Below are 10,419 nucleotides of genomic sequence, written 5' to 3' on the forward strand. Positions count from 1 at the left end.
AACTTCTCCGATACTCGACGTTTCGACGCCGCTTATGGGATCTTCAAGAGTCTTCACTACTCAGCCACGCGGGTACTTAGAAGATCCCTGAAGATCACAGAACATATGTCGGAACATTGAGTACAGCAGATGTTTGGAGAGTAATATGATGCTGCCATATAAGTCAGATTTTACCACCAGTGTGTATCTAGTGATACCCTGACCACATGTCTTGCGACAATTTTGCATTCTGGACCTGTGAGTGAAGATAAATTTGGCTCAGACTACAATTACATCAATTAAATGATTTCAGGCTTAAAGCTTCATCTTCAGATGTACTACTCACATTAGAATTACTAGAAGTTAGTAAATATGTGATACAGTTGCATTACTTATTAATTACACTGTGCAACAATGACCATGTAAATCGAATGAAAATAGCCAATTCCTATCAGTTCTAATGTGCTGATCGCGAATATCACAAACACAATTCAAAATTAGCTCTACTTTTCATTTTACACTGTTTTATTATGGTGAGATAATTATACACGAATTTTTATGTTAAGTTTACAATCAAATATTATAATAGTTTGTCGAAGTCATAATAACTAGTAACAATGGGTTATATTATTGTCCCTGGTCATGCTTGTGTGCAATATTTTGGATATAAACATTTCGATACCAATTTTAGTGATCTCTTTATCTCCCTCCTCTTCAACTTCAGTGACTTCATTAATGCATGTAATAATTTTTGCACATTTCTTTCAAAATTAACTACCAGTTGTTCAAGTTGACTGCCACTGAGATGAACAAAAATGCCACGACTTTGCGTAAACAGTGCTGACACATTTTGCTATGTATGTGGAGAAACGACATTTGCTTCACAAAAGCAGCAAATAACTCCAGTGATTAAAAAAGCTTACAGCTGTTATTTTGGGTGCAAAATAGGTTATCAGGATAAACCCTGGGCTTCACATGTGGTTCAAATGGCTCAAATGGCTCTGAGCACTATGGGACTTAACATCTGAGGTCATCAGTCCTCTAGAACTTAGAACTACTTAAACCTAACTGACCTAAGGACATCACACACACCCATGCCCGAGGCAGGATGCGAACCTGCGACCGTAGCGGTCGCGCGGTTCCAGACTGCAGCGCCTAGAACAACTCGGTCACACCGGCCGGCAACGGGACTCCACATGTGATCTGCAACACTTGTGCCAGCAACCTCAGGAATTGGATGCATGGGAAAGGACGTTCAATGCCCCTTGCAGTGCACATGATCTGGCGTGAGCCAACTTACCATGTCAGTGACTGCTACTTCTGTATGGTTCCTCCTATCAAGAAGAGAATATCTAAAAAGAAGAAGCCATCTGCCATACGTCCAGTTCTACATGGGGAAGGATTGCCTATACCAGAACCACCGACAGAGTACGAGATTACTTCTGGTGTGGATTCTGAATGTCCTGAACCATGTGCATTACAAGACAGAGAGTTTCTTCCAAATATATCAAATGATGATCCGCAAAAATTGTCTCAAATGAGTTAAGGGATCTCATTAGAGATTTGGAGCTCTCTAAAGCTAAGGCTGAGATTTTAGCATCAAGAATGCAGCAGCGCAATTTACTGGAAAGCAATGTAAATGTTTCATTCTACCGCAGAAGAGAGCAACAGTTAACTCCTTTTTCTAACATGCAAGATAGTCTCGTGGCAAGTGTAGACATAAATGGTCTAATGAAAGTTCTCAGAATTAATTACAACGATGAGAATGGAGACTCTTTATTGATTCGTCAAAGTTGAGCTTAAACGCAGTGCTTTTACATACTGGTAATGAGCTTCCTTCTATTCCAGTTGAGCATAGTGTGCATATGAAAGAGTCGTACCAAAACATGAAAATTTTATTAGGAGCCATCAAGTATAATGACTCTCAATGGCAGATTTGTGGTGACTTGAAAGTGGTTGCACTGCTATTAGGTATGCAGTTAGGGTGTACTAAATATTGTTGCTTTCTCTGTTTATGGGATAGCCGAGCTCGTGCATCTCATTACAGTAAGCATGAATGGCCCACCAGAAAATCTCTTCAACCAGGTATAAAGAACATTAAGAGTGAACCTCTAGTAGACCCTAAAAAGATTCTGCTCCCGCCCTTGCACATCAATCTGGGTCCCATGAAACGCTTTGTTAAGGGAATGAACAAGTACTTAAGGCAAAAATTATCTTACTTAAGTAATACCAATGTGTAGGAGGGCATCTTTGTAGGCTCACAGACTCGAAAGCTTTTTGGAGACCATACTTTTGATAGAATCATACAAGGTGATGAAAATCATGCATGGGAATGTATTAAGACTGTTTATAGTTCTTAGGGAACAAAAGAGCAATAAATTACAAGGAGATTGTAAGTAACATCTTATGAAAAACTTCGTTGCAACATGTCACTGAAAATGCATTTCTTACATAGTCATGTTGACTTCCTCCCCAAAGTTTGTGGTGCTGTAAGTGATGAACATGGGGAGCGATTTCATCAAGATGTTGCCACATTTGAGAAGGGGTATGACGGAAAGTGGAGCCCTACTATTTTAGCAGATTACTGCTGCACTGTCATAAGGGATCTTCCCGAGTATGTGTACAAACGTCAAGCCAATCGAAAACGGCCATCTTTTGAATTTGTCTATGAACAAAATACGTAATTGTATGTACTGTACACATGGACATTTAAAATTTGTAATCCTTTATATACATTTGTGACCAGTTAATTTTTTTTGTGCTTTACGTAGTTCTGGTACAAAGTAGACTTACAAAGTATTTTCATTCATGTAATATTATCCTCATATTTTTCTTAATATTTTACTATTGTACATCCAGAATGGCATTGAAATTTATCAGTGTACAACACATAACATAATTCAACTAATTATTCACTTAAAATTTGTTGCTGAAACTTGGAACATGAATGCATACAAGGTTTGTCCAGAAAGTAAGTTCCGATCAGTCGCGAAATGGAAACTACATTGAAAATCAAAAATGTTTTATTTGCGACAGTTTCCTCCATCTTCCAGCTACTTCTCTACATAGTCGCCACTCCAGCTAGGACATCTGTCGCACCGTTATACCAACTTTCCAATACCCTCGTCATAGAAGGCAGCCACCTGTGCTTCCCGCCAATTCTCTACGCTCATCTATAGCTCTTTGTCTGTGCGAAAATGTTGTCTTAATGTGAGCAGAGATGGAACACAGAGGAAGCCAATTACCGACTGTAGTGCGTGTGATCAAACACTTCCCATATAAAACGCTGCAGGAGCATTTTCATTGCCCCTGCAGATTGCTGCCGAGAACTGTCACGAAGTAGGAACCGTATGACAGTTTGGTAAGGTGGGCTGCATAACATCAGGCGAAATCTCTCACCAGGACCTCATACTTGGCGCGAGACACTATTTTCTACGCATCTTTATGTGCTCATAATGCGCTCAGAACTCAAAAGAGCGAAGTGATGCAACCGACAGGGAAACTAGAGACACTGTCGAACACATATGTGCAAAACTTTATTTGATTTTCACAGTAGTTTCCATTTCTTGACCGATCGTAACGTAACTTTCCAAATAGCGCTCGTATTTAGTTACTGATTTATTTATACAAAAATGTAGATTTAAAAAAAACTGGAGCTAAATATTTATGAAGATGACGATTTTGTATCATTTTATACTGAAATAAACATAACTAACTCAAAATCATGCAATTTACACACTTTTACTTCAAATTTGTTGTTCTGTGTTTTGTGTTAATGACTTCTTTAACTTCTTCATGTAGTGAGATAAATTATTGCATTTATGAGTATTCAATGAACTGTGGCTGAAGCCCAACCAACAGGCATTAATTACATGCATTGGTCAAAAATGATAGTGCATTGAGAATGGCTAGTTTCTAGCTGAAATCTAGATCTGCTAATAAAATTTAAAAAGGACGACTGATAGCTGAAATCTATTATTTACAAGTCAATATAACAGTCGCTGAGTGCAACAGCCTTCTGAATGGAAGGTAATCTGATTACTATTGCATTTGTGTTCGAATCAAAAATATATATAAAATTAGAATTTCGTATAGTGATAGGCAAGAAGCATCTATACAGTGATTTCGTCCAATTTACTGGGTGGTTATAATTATAGTGCAGCTGCTCAAAGAGGTCCAGTGTGAGCTGTAATTATCGTATGACAGCAAAACTTGGAAGATATGCTATTGCGTTAATGCAGGTCCGATTTACGCTGGAAAAAAATTAATTCCAGTTGTGGCTACCAAATGCTAATCTGGCACTGTACAGTATGTCCTCGACGTCTCCAATGCAACTATAGGACAAATTGTGAAAGTGGATGTTAATCATATAATCAACATTCTGTCTTTCTCACCGGTTTCACCTTTTCTGGCCATGTTCCCTTCCTAATACATTAGATGTGGAAACACTTCTACGCGTCTTTCTTGCATACACAGCGCCAAATTTGCAACTGTTGGCCAAAATAGGAACTAATTTTTTCCAGCGATTCCACTTTAACGCATTAGAACATCTAGCTAGTGTTGTTGTCATACGATAGTCACAGCCCACACTGTACCTCTCTGAGTAGCTGCACTTAAATTATAACCACCCAATATGTAAGTTAATTATCATGTTATGATGCTGTCAATCATATTATACTTTTAACTAACAAACATTTACAATGAAATTATATGTATGCCACACTTCAGTGTCGTCATGCTCCTCTGCGCCAGAAACAAAGTAAAAACCTAGTGATTAAGGTGGGTAGTTCCTTAATGTAAAAGGCTCACGAATGTAAAAGTAGTACCAGCTCAATATCTAGATTACCATGGTGGAGCACCACATCGATGGTGGCCACAGTCATGGGCGGAAAGTAAAATACAGCCAATATTTGAAGAATGAAAATGTGGAATGTTCTAGGTGTCAGATCTCACATTTGTCAGGAGAATCAAACACATCACTTTTTCTACATGGCTTATTTGTACCCGAACTCATCACAGCAAAAAGCAATGAGACTAATTAGAAAATAAACAATGTATTAAGAAATTTGTAGCTGCCATTCCAGAGGTCGGACCGGTCCTAAATTGCCAAGTTTTTGTTTCAAGTGCCATTAACAGTTTCATTTGTGATAATACAAGTGCAAAAAAACAGCATTAATATTTTAACTAATAGAAATGTAGTGAACAAAAACCGCTTGTCGTATCTTTTTTTCATTTATTTTATTAAATTTTTTTTTTTACAAAAGAGGAAGAAAAGTGAATTCAAAAAAAAAAAAAAACTCCATTCTTGAGTTCAGACACTGCAAAGTTTATTGTAGAACTCTTTCTGATGTTGAAGAAGAAATAGCAACATTGTCAACAGGGCTTGCAACTGATAAACGTGGGCGGTCCGTCAGATACGCTATGGCATGGCATACGTGAGCCATTGCCTTTCTTCTTTTGAAAACACCGGCATTTATCTATTCTTCTGTTCTGTTGTAAAAAATTTTAATAGCTGTTTCAGATGGATGAGCATAAGACACTTTGATCACAATGCCTACATTGACAACAATGTTTCAGCAGCGTGTTTAAAACCATAGAAGTCAGCTGTATGCATTGGAATTACATACAATGCGTTCATATCTTTAGCTGACTCTACAATTTTGTGCAAATTTTACAGAACAAAGGCGTTGCTTACCTACATTCGTTTCTCTATAATTGAAAAATCTCTGTCGCAACTCAAAAAGCTGTGAGTACTCATCAAAAACATTGCGCGTTATCTCTGCGAACTATCTCAGGTTTACCAGAAACATCATTAAACTAAACAGAGAAAACTTTGACTCATGGAAATTGGAATTCCAGAAGGAACCATTGCATGCCACAATGACCATGTGTCCGGAGCTCAGATCAATAAATTAATTTATTCCCTCGAGCATAAACTAAACCCACATGAATTAATTATCCTAGAAAATCATGTCTCAAAATGCACTTTATTAAATCATAATATATTTGTCTGCACAGAAGACATGTCAACACTTGCGCGATTCTCGTTCTAGCAGTTACAGACATTAGCTTATGTTTACCTTGCATACTGTACATTGCATACTGTGAGATTGCTAAGAATTCCACGGCAAACGTGTGACAGCGACGAAAATGATTTACTAAAACAATTCAGTCAATTATCCACAGTTAGCTGACAGATACAGTCTGGGAAGGAAATAAAGAGACGCAGGTGAAAATAATTACGGATCCTTATAACAAAGATTACCTGTCAATGTTGCACGCATGTATCTTATGAAGATTTTTTTATGTCTAGCGAACGTCGGGCTAGTATTTGTGCCGCTGTGGCTTCCTAAAGGCGGCAGAGAGAGAGATAGTGGCAGATGTTTGACGCTCTACGAGAAGTTGTGTTCTTCAGTAACGAAGGCTGTCTGATACAGGGAACAACTGAGACAGTGCAGATGACACGTTAATTTCTCCTCACGTCTTCCTTTGTTACGCAAAATGGGCTACACTAACGACATCTTAGTGAACTGGACTGTGTAACTTCTAGGAAATAGGCAACCTGTTGCTAAGCTCCGTCCCACTGTGCTGAGACACTAAATTGCCGGTATGAATGCTCTTTTCTCTACACGAGCTACTGGCAACACAAAGGGGCTGTAGATTCTGTCTCCTCTGAATAAACGGCTTCTTAAATGCGTATTGTGTGAAAACAATGATAGAAAGAGCTAAGTGTGATATGTCGCCAAAGAACTTCTCTGCTGTCTGCTGTCTGCCGTGTGCGCATTGTCAATAGCCCTTTCTGAATATGAAGTTTTGTACCAACAAAAAAAAAATAGTAGACACGGCTTCTGAGATATCTTGCCGCTGAAGTAACTTCTTAACTATTCTCCTACTGTTAAGCACTTTGGGAGACAGAGATGTTTAAGTAACGCCCGACCCTCTGCAGTTCTATTTATAAAAAATTTGAAGCACTATGGTAATGTCTGTACAACCAAATCTCCTAGTATTTCTGCTCATTACAACAGATTTGTGCTATCTTCAGTTAATCTACTGTGGATATATTTTGTTCTATGTTTTGTTAAAAAAAATTGGTACGAATTTACCGCACAGTTTCTGTTTTCGTTCTCTGCCATGATGAATTTACTCGTCCCCTACATCATAGGCAAGCCCGCCACTCACACATTTCTTCCATTTTACGAACAAATTCACTTCCTTATCTCTCGTTATATATTTTTTAAAGGGCGGTAACATTAGTTGTGTAAGATGGTCCTTGGTCAGTTATCCTATTTTACGAACAAATTCACTTCCTTATCTCTCGTTATATATTTTTTAAAGGGCGGTAACATTAATTGTGGCCGTCCGGTGTGGCCGTGCGGTTAAAGGCGCTTCAGTCTGGAACCGCGTGACCGCTACGGTCGCAGGTTCGAATCCTGCCTCGGGCATGGATGTGTGTGATGTCCTTAGGTTAGTTAGGTTTAATTAGTTCTAAGTTCTAGGGGACTGATGACCTCAGAAGTTAAGTCGCATAGTGCTCAGAGCACCCCATTAATTGTGTAAGATGCTCCTTGGTCAGTTATCCTATTTCAGGCAGTGGAACAGTAAATATAAATTAATAAACTTTTCGTCCATTTGTAGAAGAAGTTACAATTTATAACAGCCATACCAGAAGGAAAAACGCTGTGAGTAACGATATTTAATGTTCCTACTCCTTTAATCAGAAAGTACAGTATTTGTTGGGTTTAAAATACCTTTGTACGTAATATTTCGATGTCTTACCATGTCTTTTCACAGTTTATTTTGAATTTTCAATTAGAATACTTTTAGGACTTTATTTCATAAGTAATGAAATACTTTCCGCGTATAGGAATCAAATGAAAAATAACACCGGTATTACATTTTTGAAAGAGACACCCAGCTGAGCAAAATTTGCACTGCTTCAGTGATAGCACATCTGCATTTAACTATTCAACGTTTTCATTAGTTAAAACTTTCGGGCTGAGAGGCCGAGGTCCATGTGCAAAATTTATTCTTCCTGACGTTTCGCTGCCAACTGCAGGCAACATCTTTCCGAGGTGAGCCAACGACTAATGAACTAATGTATTTTCTGAAACTTCCTGGCAGATTAAAACTGTGTGCCCGACCGAGACTCGAACTCGGGACCTTTGCCTTTCGCGGGCAAGTGCTCTACCAACTGAGCTACCGAAGCACGACTCATGCCCGGTACTCACAGCTTTACTTCTGCAGTACCTCGGGACCTTTGCCTTTCGCGGGCAAGGGCTCTACCAACTGAGCTACCGAAGCACGACTCACGCCCGGTACTCACAGCTTTACTTCTGCCAGTACCTCTTTACAGAAACTCTCCTGCGAACCTTGCAGAACTAGCACTCCTGAAAGAAAGGATATTGCGGAGACATGGCTTAGCCACAGCCTGGGGGATGTTTCCAGAGTGAGATATTCACTCTGCAGCGGAGTGTGCGCTGATATGAAACTTCCTGGCAGATTAAAACTGTGTGCCCGACCGAGACTCGAACTCGGGACCTTTGCCTTTCGCGGGCAAGTGCTCTACCAACTGAGCTACCGAAGCACGACTCACGTATGGTACTCACAGCATTACTTCTGCCAGTACCTCGTCTCCTACCTTCCAAACTTTACAGAAGCTCTCCTGCGAACCTTGCAGAACTAGCACTCCTGAAAGAAAGGATATTGCGGAGACATGGCTTAGCAACAGCCAGGGGGATGTTTCCAGAATGAGATTTTCACTCTGCAGCGGAGTGTGCGCTGATATGAAACTTCCTGGCAGATTAAAACTGTGTGCCCGACCGAGACTCGAACTCGGGACCTTTGCCTTTCGCGGGCAAGTGCTCTACCAACTGAGCGACCGAAGCACGACTCACGCCCGGTACTTACAGCTTTACTTCCGCCAGTACCTCGTCTCCTACCTTCCAAACTTTACAGAAGCTCTCCTGCGAACCTTGCAGAACTAGCACTCCTGAAAGAAAGGATATTGCGGAGACATGGCTTAGCCGCAGCCTGGGGGATGTTTCCAGAATGAGATTTTCACTCTGCAGCGGAGTGTGCGCTGATATGAAACTCCCTGGCAGATTAAAACTGTGTGCCCGACCGAGACTCGAACTCGGGACCTTTGCCTTTCGCGGGCAAGTGCTCTACCAACTAAGCTACTGAAGCACGACTCACGCCCGGTACTCACAGCTTTACTTCTGCCAGTACCTCGGGACCTTTGCCTTTCGCGGGCAAGTGCTCTACCAACTGAGCTACCGAAGCACGACTCACGCCCGGTACTCACAGCTTTACTTCTGCCAGTACCTCTTTACAGAAGCTCTCCTGCGAACCTTGCAGAACTAGCACTCCTGAAAGAAAGGATATTGCGGAGACATGGCTTAGCCACAACATGGGGGATGTTTCCAGAGTGAGATTTTCACTCTGCAGCGGAGTGTGCGCTGATATGAAACTTCCTGGCAGATTAAAACTGTGTGCCCGACCGAGACTCGAACTCGGGACCTTTGCCTTTCGCGGGCAAATGCTCTACCAACTGAGCTACCGAACACGACTCACGCCCGGTACTCACAGCTTTACTTCCGCCAGTACCTCGTCTCCTACCTTCCAAACTTTACAGAAGCTCTCCTGCGAACCTTGCAGAACTAGCACTCCTGAAAGAAAGGATATTGCGGAGACATGGCTTAGCCACAGCCTGGGGGATGTTTCGAAAATGAGATTTTCACTCTGCAGCGGAGTGTGCGCTGATATGAAACTTCCTGGCAGATTAAAACTGTGTGCCCGACCGAGACTCGAACTCGGGACCTTTGCCTTTCGCGGGCAAGCGCTCTACCAACTGAGCTACCGAAGCACGACTCACTCCCGGTACTCACAGCTTTACTTCTGCCAGTACCTCGGTACCTTTGCCTTTCGCGGGCAAGTGCTCTACCAACTGAGCTACCGAAGCACGACTCACGCGCGGTACTCACAGCTTTACTTCTGCCAGTACCTCGTCTCCTACCTTCCAAACTTTACAGAAGCTCTCCTGCGAACCTTGCAGAACTAGCACTCCTGAAAGAAAGGATATGGCGGAGACATGGCTTAGCCACAGCCTGGGGGATGTTTCCAGAATGACATTTTCACTCTGCAGCGGAGTGTGCGCTGATATGAAACTTCGGTAGCTCAGTTGGTAGAGCACTTGCCCGCGAAAGGCAAAGATCCCGAGTTCGAGTCTCGGTCGGGCACACAGTTTTAATCTGCCAGGAAGTTTCATATCAGCGCACACTCCGCTGCAGAGTGAAAATCTCATTCTGGAATGTATTTTCTATTAACCAAGACATCCGGAATACAGAATCAAACGTAATGTCCGTTTTGCTGCTTTCAGCTTGCTCACACATATGAAAGATTTCCTTTCGGGAACTTTTGACATAGTTGTCGACAGAATAA

The 10,419-nt window shown here is 41.3% G+C and overlaps 2 non-coding genes across 2 annotated transcripts; both read right to left on the reverse strand.

The window, feature by feature from the left end:
- Positions 1 to 9,470: 9,470 nt before the first annotated feature.
- Positions 9,471 to 9,544, reverse strand: Trnas-cga (transfer RNA serine (anticodon CGA)). Its single transcript has one exon. It is a non-coding gene; the product is annotated as a tRNA-Ser (tRNA).
- A 226-nt stretch (positions 9,545 to 9,770) lies between these two features.
- On the reverse strand, positions 9,771 to 9,845 carry Trnas-cga (transfer RNA serine (anticodon CGA)). The gene has a single exon. It is a non-coding gene; the product is annotated as a tRNA-Ser (tRNA).
- Between the last annotated feature and the right edge of the window lie 574 nt (positions 9,846 to 10,419).

This window comes from Schistocerca serialis, chromosome 1 (assembly GCF_023864345.2).
Source record: "Schistocerca serialis cubense isolate TAMUIC-IGC-003099 chromosome 1, iqSchSeri2.2, whole genome shotgun sequence".
NCBI classification, from domain to species: Eukaryota; Metazoa; Arthropoda; class Insecta; order Orthoptera; family Acrididae; genus Schistocerca; species Schistocerca serialis.